The sequence below is a fragment of the Oryctolagus cuniculus genome, chromosome 2 (genome assembly GCF_051225735.1).
Source record: "Oryctolagus cuniculus isolate XC-2025 breed Fujian yellow rabbit chromosome 2, ASM5122573v1, whole genome shotgun sequence".
Classification (NCBI taxonomy): Eukaryota; Metazoa; Chordata; class Mammalia; order Lagomorpha; family Leporidae; genus Oryctolagus; species Oryctolagus cuniculus.
This window is the reverse complement of record NC_142868.1, coordinates 4,308,542-4,333,723: the sequence shown is the minus strand read 5'-3', so window position 1 is coordinate 4,333,723 and position 25,182 is coordinate 4,308,542. Positions and strand designations below refer to the sequence as shown.

The window sequence follows — 25,182 nt, the reverse complement described above, 5'->3', positions numbered from 1 at the left end:
GCATCCCTCCAGCTGTGGTGCTGGGCCGGGCTGAGCCTGCAGGTGGCGCTCGCTCTCGGGAAGCCTAGAGGGTGAGCGTGCTGTGGACAGAGCCACCAAGGCAAATTGGGCCACAGCTGGAGTTGTTTCCACACCTGTGACAAAGAAAGGCAGCTTTGTTTTTATTCTCACAATGATTGAAGGTTGGAATCTGGTCTTAGATCGCCAGCTCCATCCCCCAGCTGTGCCTCTGGGTCCTGGCAGTTTGAGCTCCTTGCTTTGTTCAAATGCACCCAATGTTTGCACACCTCCGTGCCTCCACCCATTGCTCCCTCTGCCCCAGGAGGTCAGCCCCTCGCCAATCTCAGCTTCCTCTGAAGCTCGCTCTGCCTGGTGTCCCAGCTGCCCTAGCTGCCTCGTTGGTGCTGTGTTCCTGTCCACCCCGGCACAGAGCCGCTGGGCTCGGCAGTGGCTCCTGCCCTGCACCCCACCAGACTAGAAGCTGCGTCCCGGTGTTGAGACTGTCTTCTGTGGCTGCAGCCATGATTCCAGGATAGGCGCTGGGTACCTGAGAGGCAGGGCAGGTATGGTTCACTGGATACACTGAGGGGCGTGGCTGCAAGCAGGTGTCTCCTTGTATTAAAGAGAATCTTGCCAGGGGTGCATCTCCCCGGGGGAGGAGTGGGCGGCCCCAGGTGGCATGGCTCAGACTGCCAAGCTCAGTCTGCCTTGAAGGAGAGGCTGCTTGGCCAAGTGTCTCATTGACTTTTAATTTTTCCTAAGGATTATTTATTTAGAAGGCAGAGTTACAGAGAGAGACAGAGACAAAGAGATCTTCCACCTGCTGGCTCATACCCCAAATGTCCCCAGCAGCCAGGGCTGGGCCAGGTCGAAGCCAGGAGCCCAGAACTCCATGTGGCTGCAGGGACCCGAGTAGGTAGGCAGTCCTCGGCTGTTTTCCCAGGCACAGTAGCAGGGAGCTGCATCAGAAGTGGAACTGTCAGGACACGAACCAGCGCCCAGATGTGATGTCGGCGCTGCAGGCTGTGTCTTAACCCTAATTGCCTTTCAGCTGTAAATTCTTTTATGCTACTCATTTGTAAAGCAGGTCAAGCCTAGAGCTGCCCGCGGTTGGACACTCTATTGAGGTTTATAAATGAGATCAAGAAAAGTCCATCTGTGGCAGCATCCAGCGAGACGCACAGGCAAATGAAGTGGGGACATTCTGCTTAGCTGTGAGACCTCTCCTGACCCAAATAACCCAATCCATCCATGAGTCACGCTGCTGTCTCTTGCAAGGCACCAGTAGTCTTAATATTATAGATTTTAATACTTTATTAAAGGAGAAATTACAGAGTTTTTTTTTTTTTACCCAGAAAGTCTGAATTTGTAGCTACTTCTAAAAACCCCATTACCCAAGGCAACACGTCTTTAGCCAGTACTTCCCTGTGTCATGTATGTCTTCATGCAGAGTCTCCCTTCAAGGGAAAACCCGGTTCTTGCCAGGAATGTGTCCCTGTTGCTATTCAGACTTAGCGGGAGATTGGCTGGCGAGCTCGTGAGCTTCCTTAAGAAATGACTGGCAAGGCCGGCGCCGCGGCTCACTAGGCTAATCCTCCGCCTAGCGGTGCCGGCACACCAGGTTCTAGTCCCAGTCGGGGCGCCGGATTCTGTCCCGGTTGCCCCTCTTCCAGGCCAGCTCTCTGCTGTGGCCTGGGAGTGCAGTGGAGGATGGCCCAAGTGCTTGGGCCCTGCACCCCATGGGAGACCAGGAGAAGCACCTGGCTCCTTCCATTGGATCAGCGCGGTGCGCCGGCTGCGGTGGCCATTGGAGAGTGAACCAACGGCAAAGGAAGACCTTTCTCTCTGTCTCTCTCTCTCTCACTGTCCACTCTGCCTGTCAAAAAAGAAAAAAAAAAAAAGAAATGACTGGCAGCAGATCGAGTCCCACCTGACACTGACCCTCCCCAGCCGTGATGTTTGCGGGCCCTGCCTGCACGTGGCTCGCAGGAAGCCACAGCCTACGGTGCCCTCTGCGTGTTTTAAATGGGACGTGAGCGGTGGTGTGCGTGTGAAAGCTGCTCGGAGCGCTTCGGAGCTGGAGGCTTCTCTGTGCTGGTGCCTTTGGCTCAGCACATCCGTTATGAATGCAATGAGGGTCTCATTGTGCAGATGCATCCCGGCATAACTCACCGGGGCCGCTGCTGGGGGTGACTGGGGCTGCTTCCGGTTTACTCGCGCGCACGCGCTGCTGCGTGTGTGTGTGTGTGTGTGTGTGTTCCTCGTGTCGGTGCCGTGGACCGTGACACTGTTGTTCCAGCAGCGTGGTCTTGAGCATTGTCACGTTCACGCCGGTCGCTGCACCCCACCGCGCTTCTGCCAGCTGAGACCCTCTCAAGAATGCCTGTCCTTCCTGGTGCCCACGCCACGCCGATGCCTGCCTATGGCGCAGTTTAAACGATTCCCCGTCTGATGGGAGTGAAATACTCTTCCTGTTGCTTGACACTGCACCCTGCCATCACTTGTATTTTGTTGTTGAGTTGTAGGAGTTCGTTGTGTGGATTCTTTCTGAGATATTTGCTGTGAATGTTTCCTCTCTGGTCTTGGGGTGTTTTGTTCCTTGTCTAGTTTCTTGATGGGAACACATTTATAACTTTGATAAAGTGCAGTTTATCATTTTTTTTTTCCTTTTGGCTATTGCTCTTTCCCCCTTTTGCTTATTTTACTTCTTAGAATTTATTTTTATTTTTTACTTAACCCCTTTTGTACATTTTTAAAATTGGGCTATTGCTGGGGCCAGCACTGTGGCGAGTAGGTTAATCCTCTGCCTGCAGCGCCGACATCCCATCTGGGCGCTGGTTTGAGTCCCAGCTGCCCCACGTCTGAGCCAGCTCTCTGCTGCGGCCTGGGAAAGCAGTGGAGGACGGCCCAGGCGCTTGGGCCTCCGCACCCACATGGGAGACCTGGAGGAGGCTCCTGGCCCCTGGCTTCAGATCAGCTTAGCCCCGGCCGTTGTGGCTAATTGGAGAGTGAACCAGCGGATGGAAGACCTTTCTCTCTCTCTCCCTCTCACTGTCTGTAACTCTGCCACTCACATAAGTAAATAAAATCTTAAATAAAAAAATTGGGCTATTGCTTTTTATGTCCTGTCTAAAAATCTCTTCCTAAATCCTCGGGAAGGAATTCCTACGAGTTCTACAGTCTCCGTCTCTGACTTCCTGGGTCGCACAGGGAGTGACCCCGGAAGTCCTGATGCCTAGTGGCCGCCAGATGTCCCACCACTGTTACCAACACGCCCCTTTTCCTGTTCCATGGCCTCTCTCCGGGCCTTCAGTGAAATCGGCACGTGTGGCTCTATTTCTGGACTCAACGCGAACACACTTATTCACGTTTACCCCTAGTACACTAGCTTTTCAGTAGCTCTGAGGATTGGACGATATAAATACAACAATTTTTTCTTTTAGTTTTTAAGATTATTTTGAGTACTTTAACTAGTTTTCAGATCCCTTTGCATTTCTATACTAATTGTACAATCAGCTTATGGACTTGTTTAAACAAGCGTGCTGGCATTATAGAAGTGTTTGTTTCCTCTAGTTGAAAGGCAGAGTAAGAGAGAATATGAATGAATGAATATGAATCTCTTTCATATGCTGGTTCACTCCCCAAACGCTTGCAACCGTGAGGGCTGGGCCAGGCCCTCCATCCCTGTCTCTCATGTGGGTAGCAGGGGCCCAGGTACTTGGACCATCATCCCCTGACCCCTGGATGCGTTATTAGGAAACTGTATCAGAAACAGAAGCGCCAGGGCTGTCACCAGCACTCCCAAGCAGTGGCTTCACACCCATGCCCCAGCGTCCTGGCAATTAGGGTTTGCATAGAATCCAGACATTAAACTTGTGCAGAATACGCAGCTTTTCCAGCCCATACGGCTAATGCACCTCAGCATTTATTTAGGTTTTCTTCCATTTTGCTCAGTCTTGTGGGAAGAGGTCTTGCAGACTTTTGTGGACTGAGCCCTGTATGTCCCGTTTTTATTGGTATTGTACGTTGTCTGCTTTGTTTCAACTCTTTGATGTTCAAGTATCGAAACACTGAATACTGGTCTTGCGTCTTTCAAACTTGCTAACTTCCTACGTTCTAGCATTTTGGTGACTTCTGTAGGGTTTTCCGTGGAGACAATCACGCCATCTGAGGCGAAGGACAATCTGCGGATTCCTCCCCACTGTGCGTGCCTTTGGTTTTCGGGCTGCGTTGCTGCCGTCGGTAGGGGCGGTTGATGTTTTCAAGCATCACCCAGAGCGATGCCCAGAGCAGGGGTCTCCGCCCTGCTGCTGTCATAGCGGAAGGACTCTGTGTGCCCCTGCAGGGACAGAAGCTGCGGGTTTCCATGGATGCCCTTTATCAGGCTGAGGGCGGCCTCTCCTGCTCCCGGTGTGCTGAGGTCTTCACGGAGCACTGGATTTTGATGTTCTTTCTGCATTTATTAAAATGATCATCTGGCTTTTGTGTTTGAATTTATTAATATGTTGAATGGCATTGATTAGTATTTGAATGGTAAATCAGGCTTGTATTCCTAGGAAAACCACAATTAATCTGAAGTCTACCTTTTTTTTTTTTTTTTGCTAGAAAGGAATGAAATATTTTCCCATCTGTTTTCATGGGAGCATTATCTGTGATTCTTTCTAGGCTGTGTCTTTACAAGATCTAGGGTTGGAGTTACACTTGCCACATAAAATAAGCTTGGAAATGCCCCTCCTTCACTTGCTAAAAGTTCATGGGGGCCAGCGCTGTGGCGTAGCGGGTTAATGCCCTGGCCTGAGGCTCCGGCATCCCATGTGGGTGCCAGTTCTAGTCCCAGTGGCTCCTCTTCTGAACCAGCTCTCTGCTGTGGCCTGGAAAAACAGTGGAAGATGGTCCAAGTCCTTGGGCCCCTGCACCCACGTGGGAGACCCAGAAGAAGCTCCCAGCTCCTGGCTTCGGATTGGCACAGCTGTGGCCATCTGGGGAGTGAACCAGTGGATGGAAGACATCTCTCTCTCTGTCTCTACCTCTCTCTGTCACTCGGTCTTTCAAATAAATAAAATAAATCTCTAAAAAAAAGTTGATGGTGGATAGGCCTTGGTGCTTCCAGAAGCCTTTGCTTGAATGCATCTCCGAGAGTGACTGGTGGCTTGGCAAGTGAAGCTCCCTTGGGGTGCTCACCTCCCGTCTCAGAGTGCAGGGGACGAAGGCTCTGCTTCTGATGTGGCGTCCATCTAATGTACCTGGCCCACCAGATGCTGGCCCGAAGTACTCGGGCTCCTACCACTCCCCTGAGAGGCCCAGAGGGAGTTGCCGGCTGCTGGCTTTGGCCTGGGCTCTGATGGATATTCCAGTTCAGATTCCCAAAGCCCTTATAAGTGTGCTCATGACCCTCCTTAAGAAATAATGGAGAGCCGCCGGCGCCGCGGCTCACTTGGTTAATCCTCTGCCTGCAGCGCCAGCATCCCATATGGGTGCCAGGTTCTAGTCCCGGTTGCTCCTCTTCCAATCCGGCTCTCTGCTGTGGCCCAAGTGCTTAGGCCCTGCACCTGCATGGGAGACCAGGAGGAAGCACCTGGCTCCTGGCTTCGGATCGGCGCAGCACCGGCCGTAGCAGCCATTTGGAGGGTGAACCAACGGAAGGAAGACCTTTCTCTCTGTCTCTCTCTCACTGTCTATAACTCTACCTGTCAAATAAATAAATAAATAAAATGAAATAATGGAAGCATACACACTCACCTGTGAACACTGACCCTCCCAACTGTAATTTTCTGCATACGGATCTCAGCAAACTACAGCACACAGAATCCTTTGCAGAGGTGCAAGTGGGCATGTGTGGAAGGGAAGAGGGGACACTTCCTCGCAAGCCACCGTCTCAGTGACCGTGAACTCTGGTGAGAGCTGTGTTACTCCCTTCATGAGGGTGGCCCCTGTGACCAAGCATGTCTTAAAGGTGTAACAGACTTCTTCTTTTGAAGATTGATTTGCAAGAGTTACAGAGAGAGGGATAGAGACACACATAGAGAGAGGTCTTCCATCTGCTGGTTCACTCCTCACATGACCGCAATGGCTGGGCTGGGCCAGACTGAAGCCAGGAGCCAGGAGCTCCATCAGGGTCTCCTGCGTCGATGGCAAGGGTCCAAGCATTTGGACAGTCTTCTGTTGCTTTCCCAGGCAGATTAGCAGAGAGCTGGACCAGAAGTGGAGCAACCAGGACTCAAAGCCGGCCCTCACAAGGGCTGTCAGTGTCAAAGGCGGCAGCTTAACCCACGGTGTCACAGTGCCAGCACCCTGGTCCCACAAACTTTTGATCTTTTCGCATTGGCAATTAAATTTTTTTTTTTTTGACAGGCAGAGTGGACAGTGAGAGAGAGAGACAGAGAGAAAGGTCTTCCTTTGCTGTTGGTTCACCCTCCAATGGCCGCACTGCGCTGATCCAAAGGCAGGAGCCAGGTGCTTCTCCTGGTCTCCCATGGGGTGCAGGGCCCAAGCACTTGGGCCATCCTCCACTGCACTCCCTGGCCACAGCAGAGAGCTGGCCTGGAAGAGGGGCAACTGGGACAGAATCCGGTGCCCTGAGAGGGACTAGAACCCGGTGTGGCCGGCGCCGCAAGGCGGAGGATTAGCCTAGTGAGCCACGGTGCCGGCCGGCAATTAAATTTCAACATAGATTTTGATGGGAACAAACCACATCCAAACTATAGAGGTTGATTTTCATTCAAGACTTCTCGAAACGTGGTGATTCTTTGGCCTGCTTGTTCTAAGTTAATGAAGGAGCAGGTGTTTAGCCAGCAGTTGGTGTGTGCCCACGTCCCACACTGGAGAGCCTGGGTTTGATATCTGACTCCAGCCTCCTGCTGATGCAGACCCTAAGAGGCAGCAGTGATGCCCCCGCCCGGGAGACCTGGACTGAGTTCCCAGTTCCAGCTGCGCACCAGCCCTGCCCACTGTGGACACCAAGGGCTACTAACCAGCAGATCGGCTGGCTCTCTCTCTCTCCCTCTCTCCTCTCTCTGTCTCATCTCCTAAATAAATACCTCTTTAAAAATCAGTGAAAAGGAATCTCTAACCTCCATAAGGTTTTTCTTTTTTTTTTTTTAACTTTTATTTAATAAATATAAATTTCCAAAGTATAACTTTTGGATTATAGTGGCTTTTTCCCCCCATAACCTCCCTCCCACCCGCAACCTTCCCATCTCCCACTCCCTCTCCCATCCCATTCACATCAAGATGCATTTCCAATTATATTTATATACAGAAGATCACTTTAGTATATACTAAGTAAAGATTTCAACAGTTTGCACCCACACAGAAACACAAAGTATAAAGTACTGTTTGAATATTAGTTATGCCATTAATTCACATAGTACAACACATTAAGGACAGCGGTCCTACATGAGGAGTAAGTGCACAGTGACTCCTGTTGTTGATTTAACGATTGACACTCTTGTTTATGACATCAGAAATCACCCGAGGCTCTTGTCATGAGTTGCCAAGGCCATGGAAGCCTCTGGAATTCGCCAACTCTGATCTTATTTAGACAAGGCCATAGTCATCAAATTGTGTGTGTATAGGAGCTTATACATATCAATTTATTACTTTGTTTCTCGCAGAATTGAGTCTTGTATCATTCTGAAACTCCCCTTACTCCAGGTAATATTCTTTCTTTTAAAGTCTTCTTTGTCTGCTATTATTGTAGCTAACCCATATTTTTAAAGGTTAGGTTTTAATGGTATATAGTTTCCTACCCTTTTACTTTAAGATTTTCTTGGCTTAAAATAAGTTTATTGTAATTAACACACAAGTTGGGTTTTGTTATTCATTTTGACAAACTCTGCCTTTTAATTGGAATATTTAATCCATTAATATTTAATATAGTTATTTGTGTGATTGGGTTTAACTCTCCCACTTTGGTATTTGTTTAATTTTGTGTCCCGTTTCTGCATTATCTTTTTTTCTTTGCCTGCTTTTCATAGTCATTCAGATGTGATTTAGAATTCAACTATATCTTCTTTTTTTAAGATTTATTTGGTTATTTGAAAGGCAGAGTTACAGAGAGGCAGAGAGAGAGAGAGAGAGAGAGAGTCTTCCATCTGCTGGTTCACTCCCCAGATGACCATAACAACTGGAGCTGCGCCGATCCAAAGCCAGAAGCCAGGAGCTCCCTCTAGGTCTCCCAAGCGGGTGCAGGGACCCAAACACATGGGTCATCTTCTACTGCTTTCCAAGGCCGAAGAAGAGAGCTGGATCGGAAGTGGAGCACTCAGGATTCGAACCAGTACCCATATGGATGCTGGCACTGCAGGAGGCTTCTTTACCTGCTATGCCACAGTGCCAACCCCCATATATAATTTTAAGAACATAACTTCTCACCCTCATTCCTGTTTTTCTTATTTTATTTTCTGGGATAACATACTTTCAATTTATTTTACAATCACAAGCTTAATCTTCCACTAAATAAATAATTCAACAAGTAGAAAGACCACTGTTTCTCAGGATATAGAGAAGGACTATAAACAATAGTCAAATGTTAATATGACAGTTTCATGCATATATATTCCCTTTTTGTGCTCTTTATATTATTACCACAAATGAGGGGAAAGCATATGACATTTGTCTTTTGGGACTGGCTTATTTCACTAAGCATGGTGGCCTAAGTACATCCATTTTGTTGCAAAAGACAGGATTTCATTATTTTTATGACTGAGTAGTATTCCAATTCCATTGTCTTTATATACCATAATTTCTTTATCTTGTCATCAGTTGATGGACATCTGGGTTGATTCCATATCTTATCTACTGTGAATTGAGTTGCTATAAACATGGCTATACAAATAAATCTTTCATATACTGATATCATTTTGTTTGGGTAAATTCCCAGGAGAGTGATGGCTGGGCCATACGGTAGATATATTTTCAGATCTTTGAGAAATCTTCTTACTGTCTTCCACAATGGATGTAACAGTTTACATTCCCACCAACAGTGTATTTGGAGACCTTTTTTTCCACATCCTTGCCAGCATTTGTTATTTTTTTTTATTTCTGTATGAGAGCCATTCTAACAGGGATGAGATGAAACTTCATTGTATTTTGATTTGCATTTCTCTGATGACTAGTGATCCTGAGCATTTTTTCATGTGCCTGTTGGCCTTTAGGATTTCCTCTCGAAAAATGCCTGTTCATGTCCTTTGCCCATCTCTTAATTGGAGTGCTTGTTCTATTGTTGCATTTCTTGAGCTCTTTATAAATTCTGGATATTAATCCTTTATCAGTTGCATAGTTTGCATATAGTTTCTCCTATTCTGTCAGTTGCCTCTTCAGTTAGTGGAGTGTTTCCTTTACGGTGTAGAAGCTTCTCAGCTTGATGTATTCACATTTGTCTATTTTTGTTTTGATTGCTGGGCTTCTGGGGTCTTTTCCAAGAAGCTTTGACTATACCAATGTCTTGCAGTTTCCCCAATGTTCTCCTCTAGTAATTTTTTTTTTTAATTTGACAGATAGAGTTAGACAGTGAGAGAGAAAGACAGAGAGAAAGGTCTTCCTTCCGTTGGTTCACCCCCCAAATGGCCTCTATGGCCGATACTGCACTGATCCAAAGCCAGGAGCCAGGTGCTTCTCCTGGTCTTCCATGGGGTGCAGATGCCCAAGCACTTGGGCCATCCTCCACTGCCTTCCCAGGCCACAGCAGAGAGTTGGACTGCAAGAGGAACAACTGAGACTAGAACCCAGCGCCCACATGGGATGGCGGTGCTACAGGTGGAGGATTAACCAAGTGAGCCACGGCGCCGGCCCTTCTCTAGTAATTTGATGGTATCAAGTCATATATTTAGATCCTTGATCCACTTATAGTTGATTTTTATAAGGTATAAGGTAGGGATCTAGTTTCACACTTCTGCACGTGGCAATCCAATTTTCTCAACATTGTTTGTTGAAGAATCTGTCCTTTTTCCAGGGATTGATTTTAGCTCCTTTGTCAAAGGTCAGTTGGTTGTAGATGTGTAGATTAATTTCTGGGGTTGCTAATCTGTTCCATTGGTCCACATGACTATATTTGTGCCAGTACTGGGCTGTTTTCACCATAATTCCCTGTAGTATGTCTTGAAATCTGGTATTACAATGCCTCCTAATTTGTTTTTGTTGTTTAAGATTGCTTTAGCTACTTGGGGTCCCTTTTGTTTCCATATGAATTTTAAGATCATCGTTTTCTAGATCTGAGAAGAATGGCCTTGGTATTTTGATTGGGATCCCAGTGGATCTGTAAATTGCTTTGGGTAGTATGAACCTTTTGATGATATTAATTATTCTAATCTATAAGCGTGGAAGGGTTTTACATTTTTTGTGCATTCTATTTATTTCCTTAGTGCTCTATAATTTTCACTGTAGAAAGCTTTCCTGTCCTTGGTTAAATTTATCCCAAGGTATTTAGATTTTTTAGTAGCTCTTGTGAATGGGTCTGATCTTACACGTTCTTTCTCAGCCATGGCATTGTTTGTGTATGCAGATGCTCTTGAGTTTTGTGTGCTGATTTTGTCCTGAAACTTTGCCAAATTCTCTCATAAGAATTCCATAATCTCTTCATGGTGTCATCTGGTTCCACTAGGTATAGGATCATGTCATCTGCAAACAGGAATAATTTGACTTCCTCCTTTACAATTTGTGTACTAACTATTCAAATCCAATAACACATCAGAAAGGCCATTCACCCTGACCAACTGGGATTTGTCCCAGGGATGCAGGGATGGCTCAGCATACACAAATAAATAAATGTGATGAGTCATATTAACAAAGTAAATAATAAAATTGTATGAATAGCTCAAGAGAAAGCTTTTTATAAAATACAACATCCTTTCATGATAAAAAAAAAATCCTTCAGCAAATTGGGTATAGAAAGAACATTCGAAACACAACCAAGGCAATATATGACAAACACACCGCCAACATCGTATTGAATGGGAAAAACCTGGAAACATTTTCACTAAGATCTGGAGCCGGACGAGGATGCCCACTCTCACCATGACTATCCCGGATAGTTCTAGAAGTTTTAGCCAGAGCAGTTAGGCAAGAAATAGAGAGCCCTCTCATCTTGAAGACTTTGCTAGCTTATTTTCACAAGTGTGTGTGTGTGTGTGTGTGTGTGTGTGTGTGAATTTGAATGCTTCCTATTGCCTCATCTTAAAATTAATTGATTCTTTCCTCTACCTGGTCCAGTCGGCTCTTAAGCCCATATGAAAATTTTTTTTTATTTCTGATACTGGATCATTCATACCCAAAGCTCCATTTTTTTGTCTTTGGATGCTGCACACCTCTGTGGAGAGTCCTCCTGGCCCCACACAGGCAAGCTCTGTGTTATACTGGGGCACTGGTACAGTACTGTCCTGTCGTTATGTTCAAGGGCCTCTCTGACATGTCCAGCTTCCATTCTATGCCATGTGTGTGCCGCTGTAGAATATTCCCTCAGCAATGAATACTTTTATCTTTCCCATTTTATAATTTCCTTTGCATACTGGAGATTTTATGTAAAAAGCAATAGGTACTGGGCTAAGCAATATTCATGTCTAAGCAAAGGCATGCCCCTTCTGGGGTCTGGCCGCTGGGACAGGCCCCCGATCCGTCCGGTTTCCAGCTGAGCTGGGCCTTAGCTTTGGCTCAGTTCACTCCTGGCTTCAGATGGTTTCAGTGTGGATGAGGGTTTTCCCTTCTGCTGTGCCTGGAGACCGAGCGCCAGTGCCATTCTGGAAACTCCTCCTGCTTCGCGGCTCTGCCACTCGCCTCCTGGGAGACATCTCCGCCTGCAGCCTGGCTTCTCGCATCTCCTTTGCATCGCCGGGGGTTCTCTCTGCTCTTCCGCTTGCTTCCCTGCGCCTTCTCTGCCTGAGAGGCCTCGCTCCGCCCCGAATACCCAGCAGTGACTGCTCCTCATTCTCCTCCCTGGCTCCCAGCTCCTGGCAGCTCACAGGGGACGTTCCTGGGGGTTCTCTCTCCAGATCTGTGCTTTCAGAGAGCGGCTGTGACAGACTTGGGGAAAGCCCTGTAGCTCAAGGAGGCGATATGTCTCAGCTCTCATCATTTGCCCTTCCCTGAGCCTCTGCCACGGACCCCTGGGAGAGGACTGGGGGGCGGCTGCTGCCCTGCTCTGTGGCTGGTGCCCCTCCGGACGCTGACCTGTTCTCCCAGCCCCGGTCTGCTGTGTCCGTTCACTAAAGCTTTGACTGCTGTCTCCCTGTGCCAGTCCACGCTGGCATCCTCCTGCTGCTGTTCTGTGGCCTCCCCCACGGCTGGCCCTTCCCTTTCTGGGCTTTAATTCATGTTTCTCTATACCGCAGCTCTCACGGATGGGACAAGATATACGGTGATGTCACAGTGTTTCCAGGTTGGTTTTGATCTCTGGGTTGAGAGAGGCCCTTTCCGCCTGCAGAGGAAGCTGCCTCAATTGTTTCCGTCTTTAGTTGCCATTTAGGTTCGCTCCTTTGTGACTCACTCGTTGTATCTTTTCAGTGTTTTTCTTTATGCTGGCTTTTTAAAGCGTGAACACATGGGGTTCTTTACACAACCTGCACAAAGCGACATTCCAGTACTTAGATGCATTTCAGATATGTCCGATACCTTGCAAACACATCAGAGACATTGCAGTATGTCCGATACCTTGCAGGCCTTTAGATGGGTTGCAGACATCAGATCTGTTAGACACAGTGTAAACACGTCCTTCCAGTCCACGGCTCTTCACGCTTACCTGGTACATGTTGACACCTGGGAGTTTCAGTTTTAGTTCAGTCGGATTTATCAGTATCCTTTCGGATGAGCGTGCATGTGTGCGTCTTTCTCCACGGGTCTGCAGAGGCTGCTTCGTCGTTTCATGCTCCTGTGCTTGCTCCGGGCTGTGTCTGGGCCCTCTGCCCCCTCTCAGCCTCCCACCCTCTTGCTAATTAGAGCCTCGCACTGCCTGTTCCCTCCCAGTGAGTTAAGTCTTTGCAGCCTGTTCCTCTCCAGCGTTCATCTTGGGTATCTTTACTCTCAGTTCTGCGGGATACGCTTCAGTCCAACTCGTCAAGTTCCAGTGAGGCTGTGGGGCTGTGACAGGAGGCACACTGAATTTCTAGACCAGCTTGTGCAGAGCTGGTGTTTTTTGTTACGAAATCCACAGACAAGGCATTTCTCCAGGTCTTTTATCACCCCTCCCATAATCCATAAACGGTCACGCCTCCACTGTGGAATTGAGTCCCGATACATTACACTTCCGCATCTTTTAAACATGGCATATTGCGATGGATGCTGGTGGCTGGAAAGCTCTGTTTTTTTGTTTTTGTTTTTGTTTTTGTTTTTTTCTTATGGGTCTTGCATTCAGAAATGGTTTAACTGTGTCGGAGCTTTCAATGTCCTCACCCTCCTACCTGGGCTGGCATCTTCTGTGCGTGTCTTGGTCCTGATCATCGAGAAAGGGTTCCAGTCTGTTGTGTTTCCTTGAGTCTCTGGACGCATCCTTTACCAGGTGAGGTCTTAGTGCTGGTTCTTGTGACTGAGTGTTGAATGCTGTTGTTTCCTGCGCTCAATAAAACTGTAACGTAGTTTCTCTCGTGTTCTGCTAGCCTAGCATGCTGTATTGGTGAATCCTCCTGAATTGCACCTGCATACCTAGGCAGCCCCAGTGTAGTCCTGATGTGTAATTTTTCTATGTACTGCTGTTTTTTACTTCCAAGTCAGGGATTACCGTTACCTGTGCTTACAAATGAGACTTTCTCTGGGCTTTTCGTAAAAAAATTTGTGGGTTGTTCCTCCACATCCCATTATTTTCTCCTACAAAACATACTCACATTACAACATAGTTGTCCTAACATTTGTCCCTCCAAAAGGCATTTTGCCTTGGTTCTGACCAGTACGTGACAGGCAAACGAGTTAGGGCGCCATGGGTTAACCTCAGCTAGGCTTTCTTGTTTCCTTTCCTTTTTGAAATGTTTTAACTTGATTAATTTCATTTGATTTAAAAGGAGAGAGCGCGAGAGAGCGTTCATCTGCCAACTGCCAACTCCCCAAATGCCTGCAACAGCCGGGGCTGGACCAAGCCAAAGCCGGGAGCCCGGGGACCCGGTCTGGGGCTCCTGCATGGTCTGCGGGGACCCAGCTACTTCAGCCCTCACCTACTGCCTCCCAAGGTGTGCAGCAGCAGGAAGCTGGGTTGGAAGCAGAGCCAGGATTTGAACCAGGGATTCAGGCCTCCCAACAGCGTTTTAACCTTGTGCCTGTTGCCTGCCGCACCTCTCGTGTTTTCAACTTTCCCATCATTGTTGGCAACCTCGGGTGTGAACGTGTTCCCTTCGTGCAGCTGGGCTAGAGTAGTCAGGGGTGTTTTCAGGCTGCGCAACCCATCGTGTTGCTTAGAATTCAGATCCTGGTGGTCTCCGTTAAGATGAGAAAATGAGGCTCCATGTGTGACGAAGTCCCCCGTTCAGGGTAGCACCGCTGGGGGCAGAGGAGCCGGAACTCGGACTGAGACGACCGTGTCTGCTGGATCCGGGCTCTCTGGCATTTTTCCTTTTGCTCTCTCTCTCTCTCTCTTTCTCTCTCTCTCTAACAGAATTACAGAGAGAGGAAGAGGAGGGGGAGGAGAGAGAGAGAGAGAGAGAGAGAGATCTTCCATCCACTGGTTCACGCCCCGAGTGGCTGCAACAGCTGGGGCTGGGCCAGGCTGAAGCTGGAAACCCAGCACTTCCTGTGGGTCTCCCACATGGGTGGTGGAGGCCCAAGCACCTGGGCCATCCTCTGCCATTTTCCAAGGCCATTAGCAGGGAGCGGTGAGGGAAATAGAGCACCCAGGACACAAACTGGTGTCTGTACGTGGGATGCCAGCATTGCAGGTGGTGGCGTAACTCATTACGTGGCAACACCAGCCTGGCTTTTTACTTTCAGGATATAGGACACCTTTGCAAAACTAGGCTGGTCAGTTTCTTTGCTCCGCTAGATTGGATATTTGGGAGACACTTCTCATTGTATGCAATGCGTGTGACTGCCTCAATGACTATTTTAGAGATTTTCCAAATAAGAGGACAGAAACACCACCTGTTCCCACCCAGTGCCGTGGCAGGGTGCGGCCTCCTGCGCGCTCCCTCCCGCAGCTGCAGCTGCCGCGGCCACAGTGATCTTGCTGAATCGTCTGGTTACAGACGACTTCTCCCTTCGTTATCTTAGCTTTCCAAGGAACCCCGTAGCAAATGTATAGACTGGAGCCCAGAGAAGCAGATTCATCTTATCAAGGTCGCATAGCTAATGAGGGTCAAAGCTGAGCCTCAGAGATTTTGTAGAAATACATGGATTAGTGAATTAACGACGGGAAGAGACCTGGTGTGTGCCTGCCTGCCTTCCCGGCCCCTCCCACTCCCCCTCCTCCCCTCTCTCAGCCCCTCCTCCTCTCTTCCCTGTTTTCTTCCTTTCTTGATTCTATAAGCATCTGCAGAGTAAACTGTCAGGCCAGATACTGTTCTTAGCTTTTTATTTTGTAAAAAGTAAAATAGCTTGGGGGTGACACCGTGGTGTAGCTGGTAAAGCCGCCACCTGTGGTACTGGCATCCCATTTGGGCGCCAGTTCGAGTCTTAGCTGCTCCACTTCCAGTCCAGCTCTCTGCTGCGGCCTGGGAAAGCAGTGGAAGATGGCCCAGATGTTTGGGTCCCTGCACCCGCGTGGGAGACCCGGAAGAAGCTCCTGGCTCCTGGCTTTGGATCGGCCCAGCTCCAGCTGTTGGTGCCTTTTAAGGAGTGAACCTCTCTCTCTCTCTCTCTCTCTCTGCCTCTGCCTCTCTGTAATGCTGCCCGTGTGGGGTGCTGGCACTGCAGGCAGAGACTTAGCCCACTACGCTTCAGCACCAACCTTCTGAAGCTTTCCAGGGTGGCAGGTTGCTGCTGTTGGGCTTGTTATCATCTGTTCCATGCAAGAGACCTGAGGCGTGGCCAGCAGACTGGTTTCTGACAGTCCACACTCAGTGGGCACCTGCTGTGTCCTGGCCTGTGGACGAGGCAGGGATGACAGCACAGCCCATGGAGTTCAGGGCCTTGGTCCACCATCGCTGTGTCTCAGGAAGCCGAATCAAATCACTTGTGATGAGAATTAACAATGGAGGCGGCTCTCTGGGCAGGAGACCCGAAGCCCACCCTCATGGCAGCTCTGACCCAGAGGGCTCTGGGGCCTTCTGAGAGCCACAGCCACCAGCATCGTTGCTGCAGGCCGAGCCCCACAGCCGGGAGCGCGGACTTCTCTCAGATGAGTGGGAAAGAGCTCGCTCCTGTCTGGTCAGGCCAGCAGGCGGTTTTGCAAAACACTGCCTAGAAATCCCCTCTACAGTAAAATTCCATCCAGAATGTCACACGGGGTGTGTGTGTGTGTGTGTGTGTGTGTGTGCGCTTTGACCCAAAATCCATATTTTTGGCAATTCAGAGAACTCAGCCAGCTGAGATCCAGCAATAACCGGGTGGCCGTCAGTTAACTTTTGCCACAAAATAAACTCCAACATGCTGGACTCAAAACAGCTCCCGTGGGGCCGGCACTGTGGTGTAGCAGGTAAAGCCGCTGCCTGCAATGCTGGCATTCCATATGGGCCCCGGGTTGCTCCACTTCCGATCCAACTCCCTGCTAATGCACTGGGAAGGCAGTGGAGGATGGCCCACGAGCTTGGGCCCCTGCACCCATGTGGGAGACCCAGGAGAGGTTCCTGGCTCCTGGCTTTGGCCCGGCCCAGCCCTGGCCATTGCGGCCATTTGTGGAGTGAACTAGTGGATGGATGATTCTCTCTCTCTCTCTCTCTAACTCTGTCTTTAAAGTAAATAAAATATAAACCTTTAAAAAAAATAGCTCCCAGTTATATTGCTTTGGTTCTCTGGGTCGGAATTTGGAGCTGGGAACAGTGCCGGTTTCAGGCGAACTCTCCCAGGCGCATGCAGTCGGCCACCCCTCAGCTCGGCAGTTCTGCTTCTGGAGTGGTCTGGCTGCTGGCTGGGAGGCATGGGCGGCCCCTCCTGTCATCCAGCAGGCCAGCCCAGGCACGGTCAGTTCTGAGAGCCGCAGGAGAATAAGCCTGGACACAGGCACGGTACGAGAGTGTAAAGGCTCCGTTTTTGCCAGGATCCCTCCGCCCGCACCATCGCGTGGCTGTGCTGAGAGCAGTGTGGCCAGCAGGTGCAGGACAAGCTGGGGTCCATTGTTTGAATCAGCCCACACCTGTGGCAGTGGTGTAAAGGGACAAGCGCTGGACAAGCCTCTGCCTGGGTGCTGGCCCTCTCTAAGCATCGCTGTGAAGACAGGTGCTTTCCTGTACGGCAGCACGTTTAATTCAGTCCGCAAATCCCCTGTGCCAGATCATACTGCTGTCACAGGAGGAAAGCTACAGCGCGAGAGAGAGACAGACAAGGAGACAGAGGGAGAGCTCTTCCATCTGCTGGATCACGTCCCAGGTGGCTGCAACAGCCAGGGCTAGACAAGGCCAGAGCCAGGAGCCAGGAGCTTCTTCAGGTCTCCTACGTGGGTGGCAAGGGCTCAAGCACTTGGGTCATCTGCTGCTGTCCCAGGCCACAGCAGGGAGCTGGATTAGAAGTGGAACAGCCAGGACCTGAACCGGTGCCCATAAGAGATGCCAGGGTTGCAAGCAGCAGCTTTACCCGCTGCGCCACAGTGCCGGCCTCTAACCTGTATGATCTGAACCCATCTTCTAGCCTATGCTTTGGTCTCTGCATGTGCAAAGCAGAGGTGTTGATATAGTATCGGCATGAGCATTCTATGCAGAGACTAACGAAGCGCCCGCCATGTTGTTACGTGGCTTTAGGAGGGCTTGAGTGTATGTGAGCTGCCTTCCTCCCATCGCACCGTTGCTGTTGGAACTGAATGACCACAGAACCTCCACCCTCGTTTGCCCCTTCTGATCTTTCTGCAGCCACGACCACTTTAGTTTTCCCAAGGGCTTCTCCTTGCTCTACTCATTGGCCCCTAGATGTATCCACCAAAATGACTGAAGACTTCATATTACCTTGTCAGGATCTGTAAAATCTGGCCTCAACACTGCCTCCTGCAAGCCCTCTGGGAGCACAGGGCTTGTCCACCTGCTCTGGCCTCAACACTGCCTCCTGGAAGCCCTCTGGGAGCACAGGGCTCGTCCACCTGCTCTGGCTGTCTGGGTGGAGCATGTGTTGTTCCCTGAAAGAAACCCACAGGAAACCACACCTTGTCCTCGACTTAAATGCATTTCCAAGATTTCACGGTTTCTCTTGGGCAGGCAATGGCGACTGTTTTCATCTGAAATCACCAGAGCCTAGGGAAATGTTTGTAATTTCTTCCAAATAAATAGCACTACTCGGATGTTCTGTTTCTTCATATGTTAGTCTTGGTAAAGCTGTGTTTGGCTAGAATTTTTTACTTCATCTGAAATTTCAAATCAGTTCTCTTTATCATACATTGAATGTCTGTAGGATCTGTAGTGGTGCCTCTTTTTTTCACTTCTGATGTCACTTGTATCTTTTTCCTGTTTTCTTCATCAGTATTACCAGGCTTTTATCCATTTGATTATTAGTGGTTTCCAAGAACTAGCTGCTGCGTGGCTGTGCTGCGATTCCCTTAATCGTGCCAGTGTTAGTGACACTGAGTTGCCTTCTGTTTGAGCACATGTCATGCACGAGGACATTGGGAGCCCCAGCGCGCTTTGTTGCACGTCAGTGGTCACCTTGGTTAAAGAAGGAGACCCTGGACGTGAGGTTTGACCGCATCAGGCCTCTCCTTCCATGCCAGGCGTGCAGACAGCAGGCCCCAGGACGGGATGTTAACCTCCTGGGGCCACCCAGTGGCCAGCTGCCTCTGATGCACACACGGACTTTGCAGGTGTCACGTCTCACAACGTAGTCTTTGAAGCCAGAGGCTGCCTTTGGTGGACATGCGTGAAGTTCAGCTGGGACAGCTCTGCCACAGACTGAAAAGTAGGTGCTGTCAGGGTGTCCAGGCCTGGCCCTCGGGTTCCCTGGGCGGAGGTGGGCCACGGGGGCCACGGAGCTGGGAGGAGGTTGCCACAGGGAAGAGGAGGCTCCAGCCCACATCCTCCAGACCTCCTCCCGGGCCCCAGCCACCTCCCTGCTGTGTCCCTCATCTGTGCCCTTGGCTTCAGTCTGACAGCCTTGCTCTGCTCAGAGCACAGCACAGAGTTTAAGTGTCGGCTGCTTCTGAATGCTTCTTCACTGTGAGGTCTGGGTCTGACACCCTGCCCCCAGGAAGGCCTCCCCTGCCCCCCGTTTGTCCTCTTGCGGTCCTGGGCTAGCTGACGCCATAGAGTAGGCCCCTCCTCTTACATAGGCTTCCTGGAATTCTGCACACGCACCATGTGACCCTCTGTTTCTTGTCCCCTTTCTCCATGAGGGTAGAAATTGGCCCTGCCATGACCTCACTGGACCGTTGGCACCTCGCATGGGGCAGACGCACAGGGAAGAAGTGAATGACCGCGGAGTACCGTGTTCTGCACACAGCACTGTAACCACTGCCCTGCAGCCACCGTCATCAGCCCTGTGGGTCCGCTGGCCTCCACCCCAGGCTCCTGCTGTCCCTCCTCGACACGGCCTCCGGGGGGACCACATGTCATCTGCCACTTTTCACTCAGGATCCGGCAGTGGGAGGAGTGTAGGCCGTGGACTCCCCGAGTGGCTGTCTCTGTGGCTTTGCTCTGTTCCGTGTCTCTCTCTGCCTGCTGATGCACTTCGCCCGTTTAGAGCAACATTGAGCAAACTGTTACTTATTAGTGCTGGGAGGATCAAGTCAGGAGTGACTGAGCATCAGGGCTGAAAGTGGGAGCTGGGCTCGAGTCCTGGCCCTGTCAGCTAGGAGCCACGTGACCTTGAGCAGATGTTGGAATTCTCCCAACTGTGGGCTTCCTCCCAGTACACTGGTTTTTTTTTTTTTTTTTTTTTTTTTTTTTTTTTTTTTTTTGACAGGCAGAGTGGACAGTGAGAGAGAGAGACAGAGAGAAAGGTCTTCCTTTGCCGTTGGTTCACCCTCCAATGGCCGCCGCGGCCAGCACACCGCGCTGATCCGATGGCAGGAGCCAGGAGCCAGGTGCTTCTCCTGGTCTCCCATGGGGTGCAGGGCCCAAGCACCTGGGCCATCCTCCACTGCACTCCCTGGCCACAGCAGAGAGCTGGCCTGGAAGAGGGGCAACCGGGACAGAATCCGGCGCCCCAACTGGGACTAGAACCCGGTGTGCCGGCGCCGCTAGGCGGAGGATTAGCCTAGTGAGCCGCGGCGCCGGCCTGGGGTTTTGATAACTCCTGCATCATAGGTTTTGAGAGAATTGTGCAGTGGGAAGCGTGACTACAATTTGAGCAGTGCCCAACACTGGCCCCCGGCCTTCGGTGACAGTTTTGCATTCTCTCCCACAGCCTCTGCCGTCTCCTCTCTCACTCTCCTTCGTGAAGTGCTCTCGGGGGGGGGTTGGGGGGGATGCGCACTCTCCAGGGAGGCAGCTCCATTCTCCTGTGGATCCTGAGCGGATGTCCGTGAGCATGGCAGAGGCCGGGAAGCTTCGTGGTGTAGAGCCCGGGCCTGGGCATCCAACTTCTGGAATCTGGGTCCTGGTCCAGCCATCTCATAACCGTGCCTCTTGGTCAAGACACCTAAGATCTCTGGGTCTCGGTTTTCTCTTTCCCCCCACCCCCGAGAAAGCAGAGAACGACAGAGCTGTGTGAGCACTGACTGAGCGGCTGCCACCCGTGGGGCTGTCCGGCATCGCCAGGCACACGAGCGCTCAGCGCGTGCTGCCTTCATGGTGATTTCCTGGGCCTCGCTCCCTCCTCTTTCCCACAATGTTCAGGACATGGAGCGGTGCCCCACGTGCTGGGAAGAGGGGCGCAAGGCATGGACTCTCCCCTCAGGAAATCACATTCCAGCAGAGGGGACACATCGCCAGTAGGGGGCAGAATCAGGGGATCCTCAGCCCACATTGCTGGAGGTCAGGAATGGCTGCTGGAGACGCTGGCATCAAAGCCAGCCCTGGGAGTGCCGGGGAGACACAGAGAAGCCCGGGTTACCACGCAGGGAGGCACAGCTGGAGAGCAAGGTCAGATGCACCTGCTGCCCAGGATTCGTACCCCCAAAGGAAGACACCAGCCACAAGCACACACATACACACGTGTGTGCATACTCAGCCACACGCGCCAAGTTTGCAGCTTCCTGAGGTTTCCTGCAAGTCTGCGTTAATAAGGAGGAAACTTCCCAAGAACCTCCGAACTTTCCCAACAGTGCAGATGAGCACAGCCCTTACCACGTGCCCAGGAAATGCCTGGGGAGATTTTGGTGCACGTAACAGAATTCTGTTAAGCTTCTGTCCTATGCAAGACCCCGGCTGGGTGCTGGGATGCTTGAGCTGTGAGCAGAAGGGGCAAAGCCGCTGTGGGACGCAGGCAGCTGAGCTCATCACGGTGCAGTGAGAGCTGCATTGCACAGACACAGAGACCTGCCGGGGCCAGAGGATCAGCCTGCATCCGCCTGCCTGCGGTGATCAGGGAGGCTTCTCGGAGGAGGTGCCCTGGATCTGAACCTTGCTGAAGGAGCAGGAGCTGTCTGGTTTGAAAGGGCCTTCCGGAAGGGGAGACAAGCAGGCCAAAGGAGGGAGCTGGGCAGTGAATGGTGCCTTTGGGGAGGAAAGACGTTGGCATGTGCTGGACAGGAGGCATGGGAGACGAACAACTGTGTTGCAGGGTGGTTTCCTGGGCACCAGACTCTACATGGAGATCAGTGAGCAGGTGGTCTACAGGGAGGGTGTCCCAGGCTCCACACCTGTGCAAGGGAGTAGGTGGGAGGAGAAAGGGCTGAGCAGAGTAAGTGATCGGCTCTGGGGCATTCAGAGCAAAGCCTCAGATGACCCCAGTGCTGGACAGCGCTTCAGATGCCCCTGCATTCGGTGAAAGACTTCTGTGCACTGAGGTTGACTGGCCAGGGGCTGGGGGCTGCCCCAGAAAGGGGGATATGTTGGCCGAGGCAGCTTTAACGGAGGCAGTTCTAGGCCCGGCTGAGGCCCAGACGTGACTAGGGCATGGGTCTTCAGGCCTGCAAGGGGCTCTGGCTAGTACCTTGCACCGTCTACCACTCCAGCCTGCTCACAAAAGCTCTGTGCCAGAGCAGTCAGGCTTGGCACGTGTCCTGCAGGCTGCAGAGCCCTGAAAAGTCTGTGACCATGAAAAGGACACATCCAGGTCTGTACGTTAGGAAGACTGACCGTGCATCAGAGACAGAGGGGGTCCTGGGACTGGTTGAGGCGTTGCTGTCTCATTGTTGTGAGCGGGGGAGAGGATTTTAGCAGAGCGTGGCAATGGGGACTGTGATGTAAAGGATTTCCAGGTAAATGAGAGTCATAGCAGGCATCGCTTTTTTAAAAAGATTTATTTATTTACTTTAAAGTCAGAGTTACACAGAGAGACAAGAGGCAGAGAGAGAGAGGTCTTCCATCCACTGGTTCACTCCCCAACTGGCTGCAACGGCCGGAGCTGCGCCGATCCAGAGCCAGGAGCCAGGAGCTTCTTCCGGGTCTCCCACACGGGTGCAGGGATCCAAGGGCTTGGGCCATCTTTCACTGCTTTCCCAGGCCATAGCAGGGAGCTGAATCAGAAGTGGAGCAGCCAGGTCTCGAACCGGTGCCCATATGGGATGGCGGCACTGCAGGCAGCAGCTTTACCGGCTACACCAGAGCACCAGCCCGAACAGGCATCATTTATTAATACCTTGCCACACATCAGACCCATTGTTGTTAACAGTTCTGCAATGTATGCTTTATTTTCACACACAAAGATATTAAAGTTCAGAGAGGTTTAGCAACTAGCCTAACACCACACAGTGGTAAAGAGCTGAGCCGGGAACAAACCCCAATTCTACCACACGTGAAGTTTTGCACTCTTGTATGAATCAGCACCTAGGACAGCTCCCGAGACACAGTCCTCATCACTGCTGTCCTAACAACTGTTGCCGTTGTTACCCGATTGAGTGGAGGCCCTGGCAGCAGATCTGCGTTGCGTTAGCAAAGGAAGCTCTGACAGCTAATGATCGTCTGGATGGTATCGGTGGCAGAAATATTCAAATGCAATTAAACGCTGTGAATACAATAATCCGATGTAGTGAGCAGCAGCCAACAATTACTGGTGCATACACAATTAGCACATATGGTAATCTAGCAGGAGGCAGCACACTCTCCATTCCAGTGCCTCTAATGAATTGCTGATTGCCGCCCTCCCTCTCCCTCCCTCCCCTCCCCTTTGCTGCTAACAACTTCCTCCCGTGTTTGTCCACTGTGTGTTGGCAGACACGAGTCTAATTAACTGCACTCTCTCTTGGAGCCAGGATGCATCCAGTGACAGCTAGGGGAGAAGCAGGCCCCCCCAGCCTGCCGGGGGCTGGCAGGAGCAGTCGGAGAGCGTAGCGTCCTCTCTGTCTAGCTGAGAAACTGGCTCTGCTCGTGGAAAACGCCGAGTGCCTTCTCGAGCAAGAAGGCCTGTGCTGGGCCCCAGGAAGACAGCTGTGCACTGGCTTACTTATGTGTATGCAAATTAGTCCCAGATCGCCTGCTGCATGTGAGCATCTGGGCTGAGTGGGCCAGGCTTCCATGCCTAGCGAACCCAGTCTTTTGGAGGAGGGATGAGAGAGGTCCGATAATTCTCACACGGCAGCTGTGTTGTGCTCAGAGGTCAGGGTCACGGCTAAGGTGCACATGCAGTGCACCTGCCAAAGGCATAGGCTGTTGGCAAATGGTTCCTGGACCCTCCCTCTAACAAGCCGGGTGGCAGTGGCCACAGCACTCGCCCACTGTCTGCATGGCCTCTGTGATGGCATGAGCAGAACGACTCACAGCTGTGGCTATGGAGCCTCAGTGAGTCGTACCACCAAGCACGCAGCACCGTGCTCTGCACACAGGAAGTGCTCCCTGTGGCTGCCATCCTTCCTGCTGCTGTTGGAAGCCTGGGAAGGAAGGGCTGAGCCTCTGCGCCTGGGCTGCCGAGCTCAGGAGGGGGGGAGCCGAGGGAGGTGGTGAACTGAGCTAGCGTGGTAGAGCGACGGTCCCTGCCGCCGAGCCGCCGGTTGAGCGTCAGTCTCCGTCCCTGTCGGGTGGGTAGGACTGTGGTTGACACACACTGCGGATCCTGTGTCTGTGAGTTTACTTGCTCACTGCGGTTTATTTGTAACCCCTGAGCCAGCACTAGGGGCAGCTTGGCAGTCATTTTTCAGGTGAACATGGAGTGGAGGACATTTGGGGACCCCAGACCCAACCCGTTCCCACCGGAGTCTGAACACGGGGACACGCTGCCTTCTGGTTTCAGCTTGCATACCTGAACAAGCTTCCTTGTCGCCTCCTTGCTGATGATGTCACTGCTGACAGTAGCCCCATGCATGGAGCTGTCGTGTTATCCCGTGTTCCTAAGCGTGAGGAGGCCACGGCTGCCCCGCAGAGGGAAACTGGGCAGGGAGCGGTGCACGCATGGTCCCGGTGCCACCAGCCAAAGTGCTATGAGTTGGCTGTGAGGGTGCTTTGGGGGTGAGGTCAGCACTTGGATCAACAGAGACACACACAGGTGGGCCACAGCCAGTCAGGGAAGGCTTGGACAGAGCACGAGGACTCTGCCCCTTCCCCACCCACGTGGTCAGTGGCCGTGTTAGCAAATTAACCGTACGCCTCAGGCGAGGTGTCTGAGTAGAGCAGGCATCAAGCCAGAGCGTGTGCTGCTGGGTGCATGGAAACGTGACCGGAGGGTCGCAGGCCCTGGGCCTTATTTCCAGTAGGAGCAGCGGCCCCGTCTTTCCGGATTCAGCGTTTGTGATGATTTCTGTAGAACAAACTGCTGTGAGGAGTGAGGGCCCTGTCTTCCCACATCCTGCCCCCAGCACAGCGCCCGGCACACAGCACAGCCTCAGGAAGTGCAGATTGAGTAAACTGAGCCCCACGGAGCTGAACAGGGTCCACGGTGCTCCCGGGAGCTGATCCGAACGTCAGAGCTGCTTCCCCAGCTCCGGGCTGCCTGCTGCAAGGTCCGTGCGGGCTGTGGGACCCAGCAGAGAGCGTCGTGTGCAGAAATGTTTCTCTGGAAGTTGTAGAAGTCGGGGTTCTCCAGAGACGCAGAACCCGTGAGTTCCCGGAGCCGCAAGGCGCGTTGTGAGCTGGCGTTGCAGGAGAGCCCATGGGGTGTCCTAGG

General features: G+C 51.4%; 1 protein-coding gene across 1 annotated transcript in view; it reads left to right on the top strand.

The window, feature by feature from the left end:
- Positions 1–25,182, top strand: part of STK32B (serine/threonine kinase 32B) — a 257,275-nt gene that overhangs the window by 109,301 nt on the left and 122,792 nt on the right. The gene's annotated exons all lie outside the window — the stretch shown is intronic.